Source organism: Podarcis liolepis (genome assembly GCF_965112155.1).
Source record: "Podarcis liolepis genome assembly, chromosome: 7".
NCBI lineage: Eukaryota > Metazoa > Chordata > Lepidosauria > Squamata > Lacertidae > Podarcis > Podarcis liolepis.
This window is the reverse complement of record NC_139561.1, coordinates 65,009,196-65,033,563: the sequence shown is the minus strand read 5'-3', so window position 1 is coordinate 65,033,563 and position 24,368 is coordinate 65,009,196. Positions and strand designations below refer to the sequence as shown.

At 44.8% G+C, this 24,368-nt stretch overlaps 1 long non-coding RNA gene across 1 annotated transcript; it reads right to left on the bottom strand.

Annotated features, from left to right (window-relative positions):
• Positions 1-731: 731 nt before the first annotated feature.
• On the bottom strand, positions 732-23,774 carry LOC310710787. The gene is made up of 3 exons (XR_014528247.1): positions 23,559-23,774; positions 12,423-12,562; positions 732-1,535 (listed from the first exon to the last, which is right to left on the bottom strand). It is a non-coding gene; the product is annotated as an uncharacterized lncRNA (long non-coding RNA).
• Between the last annotated feature and the right edge of the window lie 594 nt (positions 23,775-24,368).

Here is a 24,368-nt window from a genome sequence, read left to right as displayed (position 1 = left end):
AATGGCAATACAATTATAGGTGGCACTTAAGTTTTATAGTGATCGAGGGAGGTGAATGTCACCCCCTCCTAACTCAAATCACAGCAATTAAAGTCTACAGTCAATCCTTCCCCCCTTTGGAAAAAGATGTGTGAAAGGAACTAGAGAAAGGTTTGCAGATGTCCGGAATGTTCCTGTGCTGAGGCTGCGTGTGGTCGTGTCTCTGGCTGCTTTTGTTACATACAGAATAGAAAGGCTAGCCCCCTAAATTAGCACTAATGTGAGGTCACTTAATTTAACCCTGATGGGAGGTCTTTTGGAGGGCCGGGGAGGGAAATAATCAGAACAGAAACAATGAGCAGCTAGGCCAAACCCAAAGATGGGCCTGTTGGACAGTTGTTATTTTTGGGTGGGTGTTCAATGTGGACAAAAGTAGACTATTGTCATGGGAGTAAAAAAAATGTAGCTACTTAAAGCAGCTGTGGAAACCTTTTTTTCATCTGCTGAGATGATGATTCTTCAAAACAGGTGCAAGGCCACCTACTGCTCACTGCAGTGTTTATCTTCCTGAGTTTCAGTATGATTATCACAATTTACTGCTCATTTCATTGTAATTTTGCTATCAGATGCACACTCGCCTTGCAGTTTTCTGCTGAAAGGCAGCCTGGAAGTTGAGAGATAGAGAGAGCAAGCATCACTGGAAATGCAGACTAGGGGACAAAGTGCTTTTTAATCTTACAGTATATTCTAATCTGAAAACAACTGAAACTCCCTGCTCCAGAGGCCACGCAATTGTAGCGGCCTACAGCAGTGGGGAAAGCTAGAGTCAGAAAGTCTAGGTCGAGGGGTTAACAAAATGTGGCCTGAAAGCTTCATTCGGGTGGCCCACATTGTGTCTGTGGATGTGTGGTTGTAGGCGGGAGACAGCAGATCCACCGCAACAAAGTATTCCTTTTGGTCTTTAACTGTATTCTTATTGCTCCGTTTATTTCTTAAATTGCATTTTATTGCAATTTGATTTCTATAAGGATGGCATATAAGAAATAAAAGAAGCAATTAAAATGCAATTTAAAAACCGCACAGCATCTGGCACAGCGCACGGCAATTGCTACAACAAGCCGGAAAATCTTTAATTTAGTACACCAAAGACCCTCAGCAATCTTCAAGTGGTCCAAACGGTAACATTCAAAAGTGACCTGAGATGCAGCCAGAGGGCTGGAGGGATGACCTCACTGTGTCTGAAGCTGCTAATGCGTACAAAGCCAAAGAATGAATGCTCAGTAAACAGGTCATTAGGAGGCATCCAGAATTGTTGTTGGCATCCAGCTGTCTTGGGAGACAATGGAGGAGTGCTCCTTTGGGGGTGAAGTCAAACCATTAGAGAGTCGCATCGCCTGCTGTGGCTGTAAAGACCGATACAGGAGAGACATGTTTTGCTGCAGCTGGGGCAGATGAAGGCATCCGGTTGTGCTGCTGTAGATGCGCCATGGCATTTCTTCTCTCTGTGGTCCTCCCAATAGTCATCCCTCCTCTGGTCACTGCTGTGGATGCACAACCTGTTGTGATGGTAAAATACAAGGAGTGAAGAACCAGGTGTCCCAACGTGAGCTCCTTGGTAGAAGGCATGATAGAAATGTGCTGAATAAAATCAAAAGAGGTGCCAGGGCTCAGGTCTGGGTGGAGCCTGGCAACTTGCCTTAGTAACCCAGGCTTAACTGACTGCTGCTCGGGACTGGACTGATTTTCTGTGCTCTTTTATTTTACAAATTGCTTTGATTTTAACGTTGTTACACTTTTCTTGTAAAACTTCTTGCAAACCAGTGCAGTTGCTAATGTGGCAAGGTGAGATCAGGGCCAGATTAGGACTTTTATAGGCCCTAAACACTGAAAATATTATGGTGCTTCTCCCCCCCCCCCAATGTAATTTAAAATAAAAACTATACTAAAACTATACTCGTATGGAGTGGAGTGTAACAAAGTCTAACAAAGTTCTGCTTTCTCCCATGACAACTACTTCGAGGCTTGTTTTTTGAAGTATGAAATGCCGAATACCTTCCAAAAACAATTTCTCATTTCTGTGTGTGCACCCCTTGCTTTGCTGCTGCCCAAAGTAAGCGTGCTTATTGGTTAACTCAGCACTGGATGGGATATAAGTTCAAGCAATTATAGAGAAATAAATAGGGAGAAGACCTGCCCTTCCTACATCTCAGTGTGCGAGGCAGGAAGCAATTGATTGGCACACTCTGCACATGCTCAGAAGCATCTACTGTGTGTGCTAGCACTTCATATCCATTTTTTAAAAAGAGTTTCAGCCTCACAGGAAAGTGGTGGTGTTAAAGAGATATAGAGGAGAATTAAATACAGGGCAACTTCTGTTTCCTTACATACCTTTCTCTCTCTCTTACTTGGCTTGCAACAAGAGGAAGGGTTATTCTTTTTCAGAGGGAAAAACATAAACATGTTATTGACCACAGCGAGTAAACATCTTGGGCTATTTTGAAATCGCTAATGATAAAAGGGTGTGTGAACATCCGGCATACTGCACCACAGGGTTGCTCTGAACTCACCAGTGCAATTAAGGCGTCTTTTTTTGGCAAGACCTACAAATTGCCTCCACTGAGTTACATTAAGCAGAATTTCCTCTCTGGAAGGGCTGACAATGATTCAACATCGCCACCAGAGAAGCTCCCAGCACTCAGAGTGGAACTTGCTCTATCAGCCCAAACCTAAAGCGGTGCTTGTCCAAAGGCGACAATCCATGTGTGGGCTGGCAATGGGAAATGGCCCAACAGCGATGCTGCCTTTTTAACTCTCTTCTTGGGAAATCCAAGTTTTCTTAGCATGCCTCCCGTAGCACATTTTCCATGTTCTTCTTAGACTGGTGATTAACGTTGGGACTCGAAAGCCCTCTTTATACTACAAAAGGTATATCGAGTTTCTATCAGTTTCACAGGGCTTATTCCTGGGAATTATAGCAGAGGCGGTTTTAAGGTTGGCGCAACCGGCGCGATGGCACTGGGCGCCGCGCTACATGGGAACAATGCTGTAGAATGGAGCAAGAGAGGCGAGGGCACGACTAATTTTAGCATCGCACAGGGGGCTGCTGAAATTTGAGAGCACCCTAAGGGCTCACCCACACTTTTGCTTGTGCCGTCCTGAAAAAGCACAGGACCTAGTTGTTTTCTGCACTTTTTAGGTCTGGGTCCGAGCAGTTTTAACCTTGCCCTGCTACTTTCCAAAGGAAAACCTGCTCTTTAGCGATTGATTGGAACAAATGGCAATTCGGGGAAACTCTAAATTGCTCTTTGTTCTGATTGAGTGCTAAAGAGTGTTTTTCCGAGGGGATTGGGGAGCAGCGGGGCAAAGGATAAGCCCATAGTAAGCATGCATAGGATGTGTAGTTGTGCCCTTTGAATGGAGGGGAGTGGAGGGTGAGCAGGTGACTCTGGAGGACAGGTGCTTCAACAGCGGTGGCAGGTACCCTGCAGGACAGGTGGGGTGGAGGCAGGGTGACCAACAGCTGATGAAGTAAGAGCCAATGACAAGCACCGTCCACTAATTCTGCTTCTGTCTCCATGTTTCTGCTTGCTGAGGTGTACAAGGGCAAATCTGGGTCTTAGGAGGAAGCAGACAACCAGGGCCTTCCTTTGGACTGGTTGTTAAGTAAGAAGACAGGCAAGCTTGGATGAATCAAGATGGTGGGGCAGTCCCCGGTTTGTCCCACTGGATTTTCGAGGCTATGGTTTGAAGGCACATGCTGCCACCATCTGATCAGCACTTCTTGAAGCCTACAGGACTGAGTCCGGTTACCCCATGGGCATGGGAGGCCATCAATATTCATCTATATAAAAGAAATATACATATGCACACACTTTGCAAGCCCAGAGTGGCTGGGGAATCCCAGCCAGATGGGCGGAGTATAAATAATAAATTATTATTATTATTACTCCGTGAAAATGGATTTTCACTTTTGGGGATGAGTGTGCAGATTTGGAATGCAGTTATCCTTTAGTTTTCACATTTCTCCAAATTTTACGAGACAGTTCATGGCTCAAGAAGTGTATCAAAAATGCATATGATTCAGTGCAAAAAAATATAAATACATATTATGTGAACAAAATGCAAATTTTGGTTTAAAAACAATTAGCAGAATGATAGAGAAATGGGATGGAAGGGACTTTGAATGAACACAGGTGAAACTGCAATGAGCTGGAACCAAACAGATGCGTCCATTTCTCATTCAGGCAAAGGAGTGCAAAGAAACCGGGTTGAATGAAGAACACCTGGCATTTTTAAATGTATCAAAATGTAGTATTATTTTATTAAAATCAAAAGTATTTAATGCATTAATGACTTCAAGCATATCAGTGTATATTTAGGTTTTTCCTGGTTTGGAAAGACTTATGTCCCCATCACCAAAATACTCATTGATTTATGACTTTTGTATTCCATCCTTTCTCCAAGCCAACTTTGAGGTCCCTCCACAACTACCCAATGAGGCACATCAGGCTAGACTGAGACATAGTGGCTGACTCAATATCCCTTTGTGAGTTTTATGCCTGAGTGAAGTTTTTGAACCGAGGGTGCTTCCAGACAACTTGTTTCTTGAGCATCCATCAAGATATGTTTGCGAGGAGATTAGATGATGTTGCATCAATGTAAATCCCACACTTTCCGGGGCATTTCACCATAATATTCCTTATCGCAAGAAGTCCAATCTTTTGGGGAAGCTGCTAGCTGCAGAAGAGATTCAAATCAGCTCTAATTGTGAAACCTGAGCTTGCTGGTATATGAATGAATCCCATCTGAAAAAAATCAACAGTCTGGAAGTGTCCTCAGTCCAAAGTCCACTTTAGATCCACCTTGGGCCTCACTGTAATCCTGCCACAAACATTCTAAATATATTTATTATTTCATTTTTAAAAAATCCTACTTTTGCTTCAAGAAGTTCAGGGTAGCATGATTCCCATTTTATCTGTACAACAAATCCGTGAGATAGTTTAGGTTGAGAGAGTGTGCAATTGACCCATCTTAACTTAGTGAACTTCTGTTGTTGTTTAGTCGTTTAGTCGTGTCCGACTCTTTGTGACCCCATGGACCAGAGCACGCCAGGCACTCTTGTCTTCCACTGCCTCCCACAGTTTGGTCAAACTCATGCTGGTAGCTTCAAGAACACTGTCCAACCATCTCATCCTCTGTCATCCCCTTCTCCTTGTGCCCTCCATCTTTCCGAACATCAGGGTCTTTTCCAGGGAGTCTTCTCTTCTCATGAGGTGGCCACAGTATTGGAGCCTCAGCTTCAGGATCTGTCCTTCCAGTGAGCACTCAGGCTGATTTCCTTCAGAATGGATAGGTTTGATCTTCTTGCAGTCCATGGGACTCTCAAGAGTCTCCTCCAGCACCATAATTCAAAAGCATCAATTCTTCAGCGATCAGCCTTCTTGATGGTCCAGCTCTCACTTCCATACATCACTACTGAGAAAACCATAGCTTTAACTAGGTGGACCTTTGTTGGCAAGGTGATGTATCTGCTTTTTAAGATGCTGTCTAGGTTTGTCATTGCTTTTCTCCCAAGAAGCAGACGTCTTTTAATTTCGTGGCTGCTGTCACCATCTGCAGTGATCATGGAGCCCAAGAAAGTAAAATCTCTCACTGCCTCCATTTCTTCCCCTTCTATTTGCCAGGAGGTGATGGGATCAGTGGCCATGATCTTCATTTTTTGGATGTTGAGCTTCAAACCATATTTTGCGCTCTCCTCTTTCACCCTCACACTGATTTATTTCCTCCCATGTGCTAGCCACTAGGAGCAAAGTGGGCAAGATAGGTGCATTCATGGTAAACCATTGCAGGAATAGCTAATTGAGTCCCCTTAAGATGTTTTGGGACTACAACTCCTATCAGCCCTATCCAGTATTGACCAATGGCCAGAGATGATGGCAGTTGTAGTCCAACAACATCTGAAAAGATATCCTTGGGTGTCCCTAGCTTACTGTATTATGTGAACTGGGCCAGTGGATCTATAGATCTGCTCTATGCTAGCTGATGTAATTTGTCGAGAACAAATTAGGCAACACATGACAAAGTGTTTTGAACATTTGAAATGTCTTGTGATGCTTTTGTTCCTAAAAGAAAGGTGGCTGCATAGGAATGTGAAACATAATGAGTTGAAGGGTCAAAACACTTCGGGGGGCGGGGGAACCTCAGAAGAAGGAACTATTCTCATGTGCTTAAAAAAACCCACACAAATCAATTATCATAGCGTTGAAGGAAGAACCTCAAAGCAGGATGGAGCAAACTATAATACCTCCAAACTGAGGTGTGGCCACCTCTCAGCACAACTGTGTCTTTTGATGTAAATTACAGGCACTGAAATCTGTGTACTAAATCTTCAGCTCCTTAAAATCCACCAAGTTTACACAGATATCTTTAGGAATAGAAAAATCCATAGCAACAGAAAGTCCCGGTGCTGCTTTTTGCAGTCTTAATGCGCATCATGTACTAACTACGGGATTGTTCTGCTTCCGAAAGACTCAGCACAAAGGCAAGCATAAGAATGAGCAGCTCAGCACTCAGTTTATTTTATGCAACCCCTGAACACGTTATGATTATTTCTAATTGCTCCTAATACGTTTTTACAAAATTGTTGTATTTATTATTGTTCACTTGGTATGTTGTGAGCCACTTTGACCAATATTGTAGAAAAGTGGCAAATAAATAAACATGATGGCAATGATTCTAAATGCATAACATCCAACCTTTTTAGGTCAAAATCCAGGATGCGTGGCTTCTGGGGCACACTCCTGGGCAAGTCACACGTCCAGTGCCATGATGTTGCTCTCCCCCAAAAAGTGCTTTTTGGGGGGGTGAGAGCGCAACGCACAATTACGGCACCCAAAATGTCTGCTGCAATGTCTCACCAAAAAAATGGGATGTCCTGGGTTTTTCCCAGGACACTTGGTGGGTATGTAAATGTAAATTCCTAGCTCTCAAATGTGACTGAAGGCACAGGCTTTGAATGTCCCAAACCAGCTCTGCAGACTAACCATGGTTCACTTTCTGATGACAAACCACAATGTGAAGCTGTAGTCATAGCTGTCAACGTTTTCCTTTTTTTAAGGGAAATTCCCTTATTCCGAATAGGATTCCTCGCAAGAAAAGGGAAAAGTTGACAGCTATGGCTGTACTTAGGGCGGGAGGCATCATACCAAAAGCAGATTGCCTTTCCTCAGAGCTGGGAGGGTTCCCTCTAGTGATTTTGCAGCCATTATTCACTCTCTCCTGCATGGCAGGAGTATCAATAGAGGCCCTGAGGCCCTGGAATAACGACTTACTTTCCTCTAGGGTAGAGCACAGAGGAAAGAAACACCATGATGCATCTGTAACGGGGAAACCTGATGCCTTCATCTCCTGCATTGGTCTCTATAGCCACAACAGGGCAGGCTCTGTAACTCTCCTGCTATGTACTGAGTTGAATAGGATCCAAATTGCAGCAGTCTGATTGGTCCTAGAATGATAGGATTCAGAATGCAGCAGTCTGATTGGTCCTAGAACAATAGGATCCAAATCGCAGCAGTCTGATTGGTCCGCAGAAGCCACCCAATCCAACTCCAGGTGGAAGTGAATCCACAACCTGATTGGCCTACAGGAGAATCCCGGAACTAGCCAATCACGTGGGGCCCATTGTGCAAATAATGTATGTAAAGCAGACATTTTGGGGGAACTTCGATTCCTCACACTATGAGCTGAATAAAGAGCATGAAATCCACGCTCGACTCCGAGTATATTTCATCTCCAATGGACTGACTTTACCCCGATGGCACACTCTTCCATTGTTCCTCGAGATAGACAGATGCCAACAAGGATATGTGGCCTACCAGACCTTCTTCAGTCTTATAATTCTGCTTCTTACTCAGAGGCGTAGCTAGAGAGCAGTGCCCCAGGAAAGCTACACTTGTTGCTCTGTCCTACCTACAGGCCCTGAACTGTCTCATGTGAACAGGCCCCCAGGAAAAAACAGAGGATGTTGTCCCACAGCCCCCGTGGACAACTATTTCCCCCATCATGACTCCATTCCAACCATCCTTGGACTGTGACAAAGCATTTCCTGATTGCCAACCAAACTGTTGCAACTTGAACCCAATTACCCTATTGTTCTTCCCTCCATGGTTCTGGTAAACAGCAGTTCTTCGCCTCTTAAGATATATTTCAACTGCTGTCACCTTCTCCCCGCCAGCCCCCCGGGCACAAATCTTCTCTGCATGTGACATGCGGCCATCAGCATTTCCTCATGTGCCATGTGCTCCAAACCGTAGCTGGAAATGAATGCGTTTTGGGTTTATTAAAATCACCCTTACATTTCATTTTTATTTTTAAAATCATCAACCTGGTTTGTGAGTAAGCGTGAATGCTCAGGTAAAATAAAACGACATTCACTCACATTCTGAGGTAATATTTTACAACGAGAACCTGAGTGGTAAAACAGGAAATCGTGGAACATTTCAAATATTTGTGAATTTTCTTTTGCGCTCTGAATATTAGCTAGTGTGGGGCAAATTGTTCAGCCAACAATGGTTGATAACCACAAGAATGATAGCATAGTTACCCCCCACCCAAATCCAAAGCAGATTGTTCTGTAAACAGTTTTACTGCCAGCAAGGAAAAAATATTAACAGGGTAATTCCTTCACATGTACATAGTATTGCACAGTTTAAAGGCCTGGATGGAGCTAAGAACCCAAGGGACGTAGAATCATATGATAAACTTATACCAGAAAGGGAAATTTTTCAAAGACACAAAAAATGAGAGACCAGTTTCTGAACGCAATCCCCTCTTGCTTGGCTTGTAGGCAGGTGCCTAAAGCATCTTGTGTATCTTTTGAACATCTTTCCCCATCATCTACAGTTCCCAGGAGGATGGAGTAAGAAGGGGCAATAAACAACAACCCTTATTTATCGCTAAACCACATCCTTGTAGCTTTTCCGAGATGAAAATATGCCTGTATTGCCTCAGGCACCTGCATGAATCTGTTGATCATGGAGACTGTATGTAGGGCAGCTGGCGACACCCTTCTCCTTCTCCGCTGCTGAATGTCCTCCTCTGTCCCTATCTCATCATGGAAATAAGGGCTGGGAACACTGCAAACCTCCAAGGCGAGAGGGCGAGACAGGAAGGATTTATATGCATGGGATGCATATAGTTTTGTCATTTCTCTCTCAAAGCCACACACACACACACACACACACACACACACACACAGAGAGAGAGAGAGAGAGAGAGAGAGAGAGAGAGCATCTGAAATTGCTTAGTGTGTCCATGTGTGACATTTTTTCTGCTTCCATTTTCCATCTCTTTTGCCATTTTTGAGTTATTAACTGTACTATGCAATATCCCCCCCCTTGATTGATCCAGAAAGCTCAACCACCACCACAAACCATTTACCGTATTTTTTGCACCATAACACTCACTTTTTTCCTCCTAGAAAGTAAGGGGAAATGTCTGTGCGTGTTATGGAGGAAATGCCTACTGGTGGCATGCCTACGGATTTTCCTCCTCTAAAAACTACGTGCGTGTTATGGTCGGGTGCGTGTTATAGAGCGAAAAATATGGTACATCATGGGTGATCAGAAGCAATACAGTGGTACCTTGGGTTAAGAACTTAATTCGTTCTTGAGATCTGTTCTTAACCTGAAACTGTTCTTAACCTGAAGCACCACTTTAGCTAATGGGGCCTCCTGCTGCTGCTGCGCCGCCGGAGCATGATTTCTGTTCTCATCCTGAAGCAAAGTTCTTAACCCGAGGTACTATTTCTGGGTTAGCGGAGTCTGTAACCTGAAGCGTATGTAACCTGAAGCGTCTGTAACCCAAGGTACCACTGTATCTCATTACACCACCACCTTTTGCACAACATCACCTTGAATATAATGGCATGTATGTAGGTACTTATATAATAATTTATTCCAAACAGTGTACACCCCACCTCTTAATTATTTATTTGCTTGTTGCATTTATATCCTGCCTTTCTTCCAACGAGCTGAAGGTAGCACCTGCCACCTTTTATCCTTACAACAACCCTGCGAAGTAGGGCAGGTTGAAAGAGATGGTGACTAGACCAAGGTCACCCCAATGAGCTGTGTGGGCATTTGAACCTGAGTCTCAGCAGTCCTAGTCCAGCACTCTAACCAATACCCCACACCAATTCTACCACGTCACGTTTGGGCTGTGTGTACACACTCCTGTTTACTGTGTAACCAGTGTGCTCCTACTGCTGGTTTGGGAAGCGGGGTACATACAACATTCGCCACAATCCATCTCTATCCTCCTCTTTCTTATGCAATGCTACATTTCCTCCCCAAACCAGCTTTGATCTGACCTGAGAACTTTGTGCTTCAACCCACATACATACTGCTTTGAAATACACCTTTCCTGCAGTGGGTGGTTCTACAAGGATGACATCAGCATAGGCATGTACTGTAGATGAGCGTCCCACTTGCAGTGTGGACACAGAAAAATATACATAAAGGTGGGCATGCCCGGGTAAACAATTGGCTGTGTATCTGCAGAGGACACCTGGAGGAAGATGACATCTGGGTGGTTGGAGGGGTGGGGAAACCAGCTCGTTGGGTGAAGACATCCCTGCCCCATCTCCACCCACTGCTGTGGACACGTACAGCAGCGACTCAGATGCACATCAAAACCACGATAACATGTACAATGGCACACCAATGCGCTTTGAAGCAAATAAAAAAAGAATGACCTCACTGCATTCAAAGCTGGTAATGTGTGCGTGGCCTTGCTCTACAATAATTTGCAATTTTATAATAATTCAAGCAGCTAACGTGTGGGGGAACACAAATGGGTGAAATCTCAGAACACGGAGCTTGCATATTTAGAGCCACAGTACACGATAGCTTGTTGGATTTGCACTAGGGAAATCTTCCACAGGATTCAAAACCCTGCTCAGCCATGGAACTTGCTGGCTTCCATATGACCTGTTTGCATAGAGATCAGATGACATCTATATAATGGGCGTCCATTCTGATCTGTTTGCAGGGAAGTTAGATGATGTTGCATCCAAGCCAGAGCTATTCCACACTTGCCAGTGCGTTTTCCCATCACTTCCTTCATTGCGAAAAGTCTGGTCTTTTGGGGAAGTGGGTCTTTTGCGCAAGTCCTCCCAATCAACTATAATTGTGCAAGCTGAATTTGCCTGTATGCGATTCGATCTCAGCAAAAAAAAATGGCAACTGTCTGGAAGCGCCCTGGGTGTGCTTCAGTCAGTCACTAACTGCCAGCTTAATGAGCCACCTCACAGGGTTGTTGTGAGGACAGAATGGAGGGGTCACCTTGTACACAGTCCTGGATGCATTGGAAGACAGGTTGGCTTAAAATGTAATCAATAATCATGTGAGTGTTAACTACTTAACACGTTCCGGAGGTCCGTACTTAACCTAAAACTCTTCTTAACCTGAAGCACCACTTTAGCTAATGGGGCCTCTCGTTTCTGCTGCGCCACTGGAGCACAATTTCTGTTCTCATCCTGAAGCAAAGTTCTTAACCTGAAGCACTATTTCTAGGTTAGCGGAGTCTGTAACCTGAAGCATATGTAACCTGAAGCATATGTAACCCGAGGTACCACTGTACAAGGAAGCACACTGGTTGGCATGGCCCATAAATTCAGGGTCCAGGGCACAGTCAGTGTTATATTAATATATTCCCCTTGAACATTCAAAACATTGAAAACTATTCCCACAACATTTCCTCCTTTTTTGGAGAAGTTGTTGCCACCGGTTAACTGAGCCAGGACCCAGTCCCAAATTCCTGAGACATTTGAAATAATATCAAATAAAGCACCCCTGGGAATATGCAGAGTGTATTTTATTCAATAATGAGTAACCCCAACATTCTCCACAGATTTGGGATCAAGGTTTCCAGGCCCATTCCAGCACCCCCTCCTTTTTACAAATTACCTATTAGTGAAAGTTGGAGGTTGAACGAATATCCTAGAGATGTAATAACCTGACTTACACTGAGTCAGTCCATTGGGCCATAGAGCGCAGTATTTTCTACACTGACTGGCAGCAACACGTTAGGATTTCGGAAGGGGGACATTCCTACCCCTATTGGAGATGCTGGGGATTGAACCTGGGACCTTCTGAATGCAAAGCAGATGCTCTACCACTGAGCCACGGCCCTTCTGGCCCTCTGGAGTGGGGGGCAGGTTGGTTCTTCTCTTTAAAAACAGGATTTGTTTCCCTATGTTTCCAAGAGCTGTGGGCAAACAGAAGACGAGGAGGAACTCCTCCTATGAAAGAAACAGAAGGGGTGTGTCCTAATGGATTTGGTTCCATTTGAAATTAGATTGCTTTGAATAACCTCCCTCGCCCAGGCCTTCCGATCTGTGACCAATCCTGAAACATTGGCCCAAACATGACACATCACAGTACTTGCTACAACTGATGACAGGTGGACTTCCTCAGGTAGCCAGGCAGGCTGGGGCTTGTTGTCCTGGGTGGGGCTCCTTCCACCTCTCCTTTCAGAGCTGCCTGAATGTCGTCACAGCATGTCAAAACCAAGACCAATAAGGCTGAGAGGGGCAAGGGGGGAAAAGATAAAAGGAAGGAGTAGTATACATTCCGTCACTAGTAGTATACTGTACATTTGAAGCTCATGGCTTCCTCTCCCAAAGAATCCTGGGAACTATAGTTTACCCACACACACATAGCTACAATTCTTAGCATGCTTAACAAACAGCAGTTCCCAGGATTCCTTGGGGGAAGCCATGTGCTTTAAATGTATGGGTGGGTGGGTGTGTGTGTGTGTGAGAGAGAGAGAGAGAGACAATGTATACTTCCATTATTGTGGATGCTGCCATAGATTTAATGCACATCCAATGCTCATTTAAAGCACAAATATGATTTCCATCAAAGAATCATGGGAACTGTAGTTTCTTAAGAATGCTGGGAATGACACCTACATGAGGGGAAAACTGCAGTTCCCAAGATTGGGGGGGGGGTCATGTTTGTACATTGCATATGCTTTAAAAATATGGTGCAGATCTGCTCTCAATCTGCTCTCAATGAGCAAGCGACGCTTTTCATGGCAGCTAGTTAAACATGATCATCTGATCACATAATCTTCTGGTTCTGCTGCTTTTTATTTCTGTGATTATGTTGGCTTAGTGCTAAGTTTTATTGTGCTTTATTGCTTTTAATTGCCTTGAGGTCATTTGTAGCAAAAGGCCAGGTGTAACATAGCAATCTTATGTATGCCTTCTCAGAAGTAAAGTGGTACCTTGGGTTACAAACACCTCAGGTTACATACACTTTGGGTTACAGACTCCGCTAACCCGGAAGTAGTACCTCGGGTTAAGAACTTTACCTCAGGATGAGAACAGAAATCGCAAGGCAGTGGCGTGGTGGAAGTGGGAGGCCCCATTAGCTAAAGTGGTACCTCAGGTTAAGAACGGTTTAAGGTTAAGAACGGACCTCAGGAACGAATTAAGTTCATAACCAGAGGTACCACTGTAAGTCCCACCAAGATCAATGAGACTACTGCCAGGTAAGTGTGTACAGGATGGCAGGTTGGATGCTATAAATGACTAAAATAAAAAGTTTTCAGCTCTGTATTTTCAGTGGCTGTGGCCTGGCACTGCCTGCTATCATGCCTTGGACCCCTCATCCTGAACCTCTAGCTTCTCCCTCCAGGACTTGCCATGTGCCACCCCATCTTACATAACATAAGAAGAGCTCTGCTGGAGCAGGTCGTCAGACTTTGATGCAATGACAAACTCTGCTTGCCCTGGATGAGCACAGGTGGGGTGTCAATATTTTTGAGGTGGCGAAAGGCACCCATATAGTGAACATACCATAACCTTGGTTCCTAGTTGGTCTAAACTCTCTGTACTGGAGAAGTGTGACAAGCCACAGTTTTCTTAGGGCTGTCCTTTCCCCTAGCAAATTTCCTTTGTTTTGCAAGGAGTAGAAGTACCCATTATCTTCCACCTGCGTCACTGAGGCACTGGAGGGACTCTTGGCTTTTTTGCACAATAGTGCCCGAAAGGGACCCAGCTGAAGGGGAGGGGGGTCACGGTGGAAGGGGTGAAATTACGGGCACACGCGGAGTTCGTCCGTGACACCCTGTGGAATCCGCAGCCGCAGGACGATCACTCCGCCGAGAGAAGCAACAAACATGTCTCAAGTTTTACAAAACGGGCTGGAAAGTTTTTTACAACCGCAAAACAACCATTGTATAAGAGAGATCAAAGGCGAGGTTAAGAGCTGAAGGAGGCAACCTAAGCTGCTGCCATGGGGCATGTGCTGGCAGCCTGCAGGCACAAAGAAGGAATGCTTCACTCGTGCCCGGCCATTACTCAACTGCCTCAGTTGATCCTGATGGGATTTAAGCTTCTTCACTAACATCTCTGGTGTTGTTTTGGCTGATGTTGCAAGCCAACTGTTGGGTAGCAAGGAGTCCACCAAGGGCCTCTCTTCAGGGGGATCTGAGGTGTTAATTTGGGGATCCAGTTATGGTGTTGTACCCCACCCCAATCTCCAAGTGGTACAGTGGTACCTCGGGTTTCATACGCTTCAGGTTACAGACTCCGCTAACCCAGAAATATTACTTCGGGTTAAGAACTTTGCTTCAGGATGAGCAACCCAGAACCGCAGTCTTGGATTTAAACAAAAGTCAAGCATTGCTTTGTCTCTCTGTCTTCCACTAGCTTGCTGCTTTTCCTTTGGCCCACATCACTGCCAACTCTGCTCTCAACTCTCGCTTTGTCCTTCTAACCATTCACTAGTTGAGGGAGTCCAAATCTTGGGGGAGCCATCTCCCCCATTTGCCATCTCACACAGAGCTGTTTCCCCCTTAATGGCCCAAGCCACAAGCAATCACCTCACCAGGCTTATATTTTAATACTTGCTGGATCCAGGGGTTAGAATAAGGGTCTCAGAATACAGCCTATTTAACTCCATAATTCTTTAGTTTTTTCCATAGTGGATAGTGAGGTACAACCTGAACTGCAGCAGAACAGAAACAGTGCTGATTAGTGACAATTCATACAACTTAATCCCTCATTCAGCATTTAACAGAATTTGGTTATTTCAGTAAGATAAACTTAATTATGTTGCGTCTTCCCCTCCCTTCTCACTTCTCTTTTCAGCTATTGCATATGACTATCTTCCGCCCACTGTATAAAAACGCTACATATTTTATTGTACAAATATGCTATCCATTGGCATACGTTAGTTTATCTATTTCTAATAAACATATGGTTTATTTATTTCCTTTTTAAACCTTATTTTTGAGTATTTCCCTCCAAAGATGCTATATTTCCGCATGTAAATCAAAATGTTTTTGATACTGCATTTTCTTCAATATAAATAACAAAATTATTTAGGGGAAAAATGAAAGAGCACTGATTGCCCTGAATCCAGGTTAGGACAGAAGTTGTTGCCTCCTTACACTCCTACCCAATCTTTATGATACCAATCCTAATGCTACCTGGGTCCTGCAATCACGCTTCACATTTGCTCAGCAGCAGCCCAGGAGAAGAGGCCACAGTTCACCCTCATAGATCACTATCACCCTTCCATTTACGTGACCTTTGGACAAACCCCCTTTCAGCTCTGGTGACTATGGACACTGCAGGGTGTGTAAAGGGGGGGGGGTCCCTTAAGGAAATGACTGTGTGTGTAAGGAAGGTGTTCATGAACAACAAGTAAATGCTTCTCAACTTAAAAACAGCTGTTCTTCAATATGCTTGTTTCTGGATAGTAATAAAGAAGGCTGATCACCGATGAATTGATGCTTTTGAATTATGGTGCTGGAGGAGACTCTTGAGAGTCCCATGGACTGCAAGAAGATCTAACCTATCCATTCTTAAGGAAATCAGCCCTGAGTGCTCACTGGAAGGACAGATCTTGAAGCTGAGGCTCCAATATTTTGGCCACCTCATGAGAAGAGAAGACTCCCTGGAAAAGACCCTGATGTTGGGAAAGATGGAGGGCACAAGGAGAAGGAGACGACAGAGGACAAGATGGTTGGACAGTGTTCTCGAAGCTACCAGCATGAGTTTAACCAAACTGCGGGAGGCAGTGGAAGACAGGAGCGCCTGGCGTGTTCTGGTCCATAGGGTCACGAAGAATCGGACACGACTAAACAACAACAACAGTCCAGTAGACACTAAAAGGTACATAAACATTGGGGCTTGGTAGCAGGGTTCCCCGAAGAGCTAATGACTTCACGTCTTTGAAGACCCTGCACACCATGAGCTATTTGTACAAGGCCAGCCAACAGTGGAGGCAGGGCATAGCCAATGAGAACCTTATCCTTAATGAACCTGCCAAATCCTCTTTCAAAGCCATCCAAGTTTTTGGCCGCCACCACATCTTCTGGAAGCCAAGCCCATATTTTATCTATGTGCTGCTCTGCTGCCTGCAAGACCAAGCCTAGTGCCCTGCCAGTCCCACCAGCGGCAACCAAGTGAGCAGCCGTTCTTTAGCGTTCAATGGAAGGCCTGTAAATGAGGTCAAAGGAGAGTGAGACAAACACTCTGGTCCCAACCTGTTATTAGGTAGTAATAATCAGTAAAGAGGACCAAGGCAGACCTGAGGCTATCCGGTCGCTGCCCAATCAGGCCACTCGATGGAGCCCAAGGAAAGTACAGAGATTAACAAACAACTTAATTAAAACCAATCTAGTAATTAAAATGAGAACAAGTTGTTTGTTTGTCTTTGCAGCCATCTTTTTTTGCAAAAGTAATCTGCATAGAGGAGGAAGCAGGAGTTTCATTGCATAAAATGTTAATGCTGTTGTTAATGCTGCTGCTGCTGCTGCTGCTGCTGCTGCTGCTGCTGCAGTTTGGCATGACTGTATATATTACATTGCACTGGGATTATTACCCTGTCTTGGAGGTGACTGCAGGATATTGGCTGTGGGGCATCGTCAAGGACAACGCCCATACCTTCCCGGGTGCTCTCAGAGGCTGTTGCAAATTTATTTTTGAAAAGGAAAGAAAAGAGGCCAATTACGGAGCAAACACATTATAATTGTAATCCATTTATTAAAAAAAAACATTTGCATTCCAATTCCCCATGCGCTTGAGGCGGCGTGGATTGATTAAAGAAATAAAACAATCAACCTAAATTAGACTGTGTGCCTGTAGACGTACAGTGGGAAATTGCACCGTGTGGGAGCGGAGCGCTTTGCGGCGGCTCTGGAGCATGACAGGAGCAGGAAGAAGGGAAAATGGGCAGGGCCAGAAGCTGCTCACATACCCTCCAACATTTCTCCGATGGAAATAGGGACGTCCCATTGCTATTTATACCCCACACATTTTACTGGGTTGCTCCAGCCACTCTGGGCAGCTTCCAACATATATAATAATAAAACATTAAACATTTTTTAAAAAACCACTTCCCTATACAGTGGTACCTCGGGTTACATACGCTTCAGGTTACATACACTTCAGGTTACAGACTCCGCTAACCCAGAAATAGTACCTCAGGTTAAGAACTTTGCTTCAGGATGAGAACAGAAATTGTGCTCCGGCGGTGCAGCAGCAGGAGGAGGCCCCATTAGCTAAAGTGGTGCTTCAGGTTAAGAACAGTTTCAGGTAAAGTACGGACCTCCGGAACGAATTAAGTACATAACCCGAGGTACCACTGTACAGGATTGCCTTCAGATGACTCGGGGGTTGGATAACTCCATACCCTCCAACATTTCTCCAATGAAAATAGGGATGGCTTCTCTAAATCACGGACGTCCCTGGAAAATAGGTACACTTGGAGGGTCTGTGCTCACCAAAACTCTGGTGGCGGGGTGGGGGGCGCAACCGAAGCAGCCCCCCTCAAAAGGCAGATTCCTAAATTTCCAAGAGGCAAAGTGGTGCTGGGGATACAGGGATAGGCAGAAGAAGACGGGATCTGGAGCTAGGAAGAAGTGGAGCAGTGTAAGAGGGGGAAAGTAAGATGCAAAACTGCAGGCCAGGGATTGGGAAGCACCTATAATGAAATTAGGCAAAGTTTAATAGTGGGATAAGGAGGAGATTAATTCTTGTGAAATGGTTAATAAAGTCCAGTTACTAAATAAATGTATTCCTAAAACATACGCGCACACATATATATGCATATAATGGTGACTGTGCCACAACGATAAAATAATAATAATAATAATAATAATAATAATAATAATAATAATAATTTATTATTTATGCCCTGCCCATCTGGCTGGGGTTCCCCAGCCACTCTGGGCGGCTTCCAATAAAATATTAAAATACAATCATTAATCAAATATTAAAAGCTTCCCTAAAGGGCTGCCTTCAGATGTCTTCTAAAAGTCCGATAGTTGTTTATTTCTTTGACATCTCATGGGAGGATGTTCCACAGGGCGGGTGCCACTACTGAGAAGGCCCTCTGCCTGGTTCCCTGTAACTTTGCTTCTCGCAATGGGGGAACCGCCAGAAGGCCATCGGTGCTGGACCTTAGTGTCTGGGCAGAAAAATGGAGGTGGAGACACTCCTTCAGGTATATTGGGCCGAGGCCATTTAGGGCTTTAAAGGTCAGCACCAACACTTTGAATTGCAAAGATACGTTTGCCCCAAACCTTGAAATCCTGAAAATGAAGGCTGTTTTTACAAGAGATGTCTTTCAGAAAACATGTCAGACGCGTTTCAGTTTGCAAAGTCTTCTTCAGTGGCATATAGTTGGAAAAGAGTATCTCCTTGTGCCTTGGGCTCACAGGGCAATATCACAGTGTGATATCTTATGCTGCTGCAGACTTTTGTAGTTTAAGATAATTAGTTCTTCTGCAGCTACAGCAGTTTCCAAGCCCCAACAACTCTGGAGTCCTCACTCTGCGCTGCTCTCATGCCTGAATTAATTAATTAATGCCAGCATAATTCTGGTCAGGGCACACCTTAGGGGATCAGTAGATTTGTTTTATATTTTAGCAGCATTGCTTACTAATTTCTCCTCCCAGGGCTCTTCCTGTGACAGTCACTCTTCTCGTTGGTCTAGTTCATTCTCTCTCTCTCTCTCCTCTGCTTTTACTAGGGGTGGGATTCTGGGTGGCTGGTTGAGATTCTATTGTTGTTGTTCTCCTACCTTAATGTTGAAAGGAGGCCCTAGAGATGGGATGGGAGTGGATTACATCAGATAAAAAGGATTAAATTGTCATTGCTGGAATTAAGAGCTACACTAAGTTGCTGTGGGGAGAAAGAAAAAAACAGAGCCAGAGAAGGAGGGAGAAAGGATTGCTGAGGAATTATATTTTCCAATGAATTATTTTCCCACAAGGAAAGGGTGTTGAAAAGGGCCATTGAAAATGGGGCAGCAACGACTCTTGTGGGAGGATGAACCAAATGAAAAACTTCCCCCATGGAGAAGTCCATTATTGGTTCATGATTGGCTAAACTGGGCCTGAGGATGGCATTTTCTGAAAATTTCCACATGGATCTTTTCCCTAATTCCTGTCTTACTCCTCGATCTCTATGAGGTTTTGCTGGTTCTGCTAAAAATATATGTATCATATTATGCACATGTAGATGCCAAGTTTCCTAAAGTAATGCGCATATGAGCAGATACATACAACATCTAACTCTTGAAATACTTAAAGGTAAAGGGACCCCTGACAATTAGGTCCAGTCATGGCCGACTCTGGGTTTGCGACACTCATCTCGCTTTATTGGCCGAGGGAGCTGGCATACAGCTTCCGGTTCATGTGGCCAGCATGACTAAGCCACTTCTGGCGAACCAGAGCAGCACACAGAAACATCGTTTACCTTCCCGCCGGAGTGGTTCCTATTTATCTACTTGCACTTTGACGTGCTTTCAAACTGCTAGGTTGGCAGGAGTAGGGACCGAGCAACGGGGGCTCACCCCGTCGTGGGGATTCGAACCGCCAACCTTCTGATCAGCAAGTCCTAGGCTCTCTGGTTTAACCCACAGCGCCACCCGCGTCCCTTAAAATACTTACATATTGTAAAATTACACTGCAGAACTATAGTAACACATGGGGCTTGGCTCTTTTATATGTAATATATGCAATTTCCCCCTCCTGTATAATTTTGCATAAAATTATGTTTTTTATCAAAAAGAGAGAGAAAGAAACAGCAACCATGAGTAGCTAGGACAGAAGTGGCCACTTGGTGTAAGAGGCAGTCTGATACAGACAGTGTTTGAACTGCTGATACCATGTTTTTAACCTGTTTAAAACTGATAACCCCTTCTTCCCTAATAGGAGCCACTTCGCACCTTTTAATTTTATTTACTTATTTAACAATATTTATATATCACTTAATTAAAAGAAGCTCTAAGCCGTTTCCATGAAACGTAAGAAAATGTTTGTTCCTCGCAAGTGGCATGAGAGATCTACGAGTCCTGGCTATGAGACAGCCTATACTGTATGACTGGCTCTTGAAGCTGGTTGCTATCGTGATCATAAACCCCGTCGGCGGTATAAAGGGAACTGGACTTCTCTGCACAAAGATGCCCAAGGCTCTTAGTTGCCGGCATCTTCCTGCTTGTGCCAAAGTGACTCACACATGGGACTGCGCTGTTGCCTAATTACATCTGAGCAGGTTATGTGTTGTGTGTGCAGCAGAGGGGTGGAGTGGGGGCGGGAATGGGAGTGGGAGTGGGAGGATGTAACAAGGGCATCTCCCTGTCCGCAGGGGTGGAATGGTTTGGCCCTTCCCAAGTCGACCTGACATGGGGCATCTTTGCATCATTCCCACAACATCTTACAAGTCTCCCCAACACCATCATGTCAGCTGATCCACACTGGCTTTGACTGATGGACTTTGGTGGCATTGTTAAGGGTGCTGTGGACATTCCTGCCCCTTTTAAGCTATCTAGGGCTTTATTAGAGTAGCATGTGTACATATAGGAGCTCTCCAGATGTCTTTTTTTATTTTGCATTTATGATGATTTGTGCCCGTGACGGTGTCAGAGTGGTCATACACCATAGCTGTCAACTTTTCCCTTTTCTTGCGAGGAATCCTATTCGGAATAAGGGAATTTCCCTTAAAAAAGGGGACAGTTTGTCATACACAGTCCTGTTTTCAATGCTGTTTGCATCTGCAAAAGTGCTGGGTGCGGGGGGGGGGGGGAGATATTGCTTCCTTTCCAATCTGTGCATCTCTCATGGCTTCCTGCTGAAATCCTGTAACTTTTTATACCACAAATATTCCAGTTTTCTTTCTTTCTTTCTTCTTGTCCTGCTTGTTTTACTGCAAGAGTCCCCCTCCAGAGGGCAATAATGCAATAACATTGGGAAAGCATCACAGAGAACTAATAAAGGGGAATGGTATGTGGGTGGTCCAGTATAAATTCACCACTTCTTGCATCAATGAGCTGTTGCAGAATATACTGAGGGTGGGGAGAACTCAGCCTGGGGGCCCTCATGGGATATGGCAGTGAATGTAGAGGTGAGGTATTTCCCTTCCTTGACACAGAGCATATCAGAGTACAGGTTGATCTGCCCATTACTTCATTAAATTTACTGAAGTTATTGAAACAAATTTGCAAGAACAGGCCACCTGAAGTACACATGAAAACCACCCACCCACTTTTTGAGCCTATTAGTTTGTTATTCACATTTTACAATCTTTGCAGCACTCAATACAGATACATTGGTACCTCAGGTTAAGTACTTAATTCATTCTGGAGGTCCGTACTTAACCTGAAACTGTTTTTAACCTGAAGCACCACTTTAGCTAATGGGGCCTCCTCCTGCTGCCGCGCCGCCAGAGCACGATTTCTGTTCTCATCCTGAAACAATGTTCTTAACCTGAAGCACTATTTCTGGGTTAGCGGAGTCTGTAACCTGAAGCGTATGTAACCTGAAGCGTATGTAACCTGAGGTACCACTGTAATGGTCCTTATCTCACGGCTTTAATTTAGGAGCAACAGCAAAAACTTCAATATTTGGTGGCTGTCCAGCCATTTTGGTCAGATGAAAACACCCAGTAGGAACTCTGACAGAGATTTAGAGAAAGAACAGCAAAACATATAATTACTATGATCACGCACCCAGGTAGGAGTCAAAAGTCAGCCTGGTCTGGCATGTGCCAGGGACCCACACCTCTGCAAGGATCTCATTGACAAGAGCCCCCTGCTCCTCCTCTTCACCACTGCAATCTGCTTGCTTGTTCACAACATGTCCCTCACTCTGGTCCAGATGGCAGTGCAGGTGAGGAGGGGGACCAGGAGATGCTGCTGCCTGCTTGCTCATTGGTTCTCTTCCTGGCCAGCAAGCAGGTGACAGCAATGATGAGACAGAGGAGGAGGAGGGGGAGCTAGCAATCATGGCAGTGAGGAGGTAGTAGCTGAGGGCATGGAGGGGGGGTGCCCATGGAGCTGGCCCTGCACCCACTTCCCCCAACCCATAAAGCAAGGGTGACTGAAGTCTAGTCCTCCAGATGTTGCTAGACTACAGCTCCCATCATTCTTGACCCATGGCCATGCTGACTGGGGCTGATGGGAGTCAGAGTCCATCCAACAACATCTGGAGGACCACAGATTAACCACTCTTGCTTTATAGGTTGAGAGAAGTGAATGCAGAAACAGCTCCAGGTCCCACTTTTATTGCACTGTGTTGCAAGAGAGCCTCCCCACACACCCTGGTCAACAACGCAGGAACACTGGGGAAGCACTGCAGAGCAAGTGGTAAAGGGAAATGATGTGCAGATGGCCCAGAATAAACCCACCATGGATGCGCTGTGATTGTGTCGATGGCATGTTGCAGAATCACACTGACAAGAAAACCCCCCAGCAGTTGGAGGGGCTGTCAGAGAGCGGAACTGGAATTGGAATATAGGGAAATGATGATGTGTAAAGCTTGTATGTTAGTTAAAGCTATGGTTTTCCCAGTAGTGATGTATGGAAGTGAGAGCTGGACCATAAAGAAGGCTGATCGCCGAAGAATTGATGCTTTTGAATTATGGTGCTGGAGGAGACTCTTGAGAGTCCCATGGACTGCAAGAAGATCAAACCTATCCATTCTGAAGGAAATCAGCCCTGAGTGCTCACTGGAAGGACAGATCGTGAAGCTGAGGCTCCAATACTTTGGCCACCTCATGAGAAGAGAAGACTCCCTGGAAAAGACCCTGATGTTGGGAAAGATGGAGGGCACAAGGAGAAGGGGACGACAGAGGACGAGATGGTTGGACAGTGTTCTCGAAGCTACCAATATGAGTTTGACCAAACTGCGGGAGGCAGTGGAAGACAGGAGTGCCTGGCGTGCTCTGGTCCATGGGATCACGAAGAGTCAGACACGACTAAATGACTAGACAACAACAACAAAGCTCGTATGCTCCTGGTTGGCCCCAGTGTGTTATGTCCTCCTTACTCAACGCTGCAACCCAAATGAAGATCTGAGTGAGTAAGCATCTGGCTCACAGTTATTGCATGCATGCAAATAAGCTCTGATATCAATCCCCCCCTCCTACTCCACACAGACTCTGATTGCCAAAACAGCCTTCTGCCAATCAAGATACGAGCAATTTGGTTGTGACTCACAAGTTATCTTCCCATTCAAGATTAGAGGTGGAAGGTTGCTCAACTCCAGTTTTAGCTCACCATTTCAGCCACTGTGCAAAAGATGACGTTTCGTATCAAGGTGTGGCCTTGGAGATAACCCCAGTACATTTGAACGTCCTAGTTCTGAAATCTGTTTGCTCAGGAAAGGAAGCGGGGATGCCACTGGAATGCCACTCGTGGCACAGCCCCTCCTCTGCACGCAGAAGGTCTCAGGTTCAACCTATGGCACCTCCAGGCCGGGCTCAGAGAGGACCCCAAGCTGAAATACTGAGGCCCCACTCTCTTGCCCCCCCCAAAAAAAATTAAAGGAAAAAAACCCTGGATGTACATTTCCAAAATACAAGATAAAAAGCAAATAATATAAAACCTACATACAGCAACAGTGTTTGTGATGTTTAGGCTCCTGTGATGTAAATTATGGGCCCTGCCTGCTAGCCTGCTCCCTAAACTATCACTGGTTTGCTCATGTCTATATATAGGATTGTATTTCACTGTTAATATACTTCTTAATTGTATTTCAGCTCAATAATTACTTTGATAAAATACATATTTTGTTATGTGCAAATGGCTTTAGATACCTATTAGGTCCATAAATTACCATATAGCATATATTCAACATAAAAAACAGCGACAATTTGTTGTTGACAAAGGACAGATGGCCATATAAAGGGCGCCATTACCTAATAATAATAATAATAATAATAATAATAATAATTTATTTATACCCCGCCCATCTGGCTGGGCTTCCCCAGCCACTCTGGGCGGCTTCCAAAAGAATATTAAAATACTATAATACATCAAACATTAAAAGCTGCCTTCAGATGTCTTCTAAAAGCCTGGTAGTTGTTG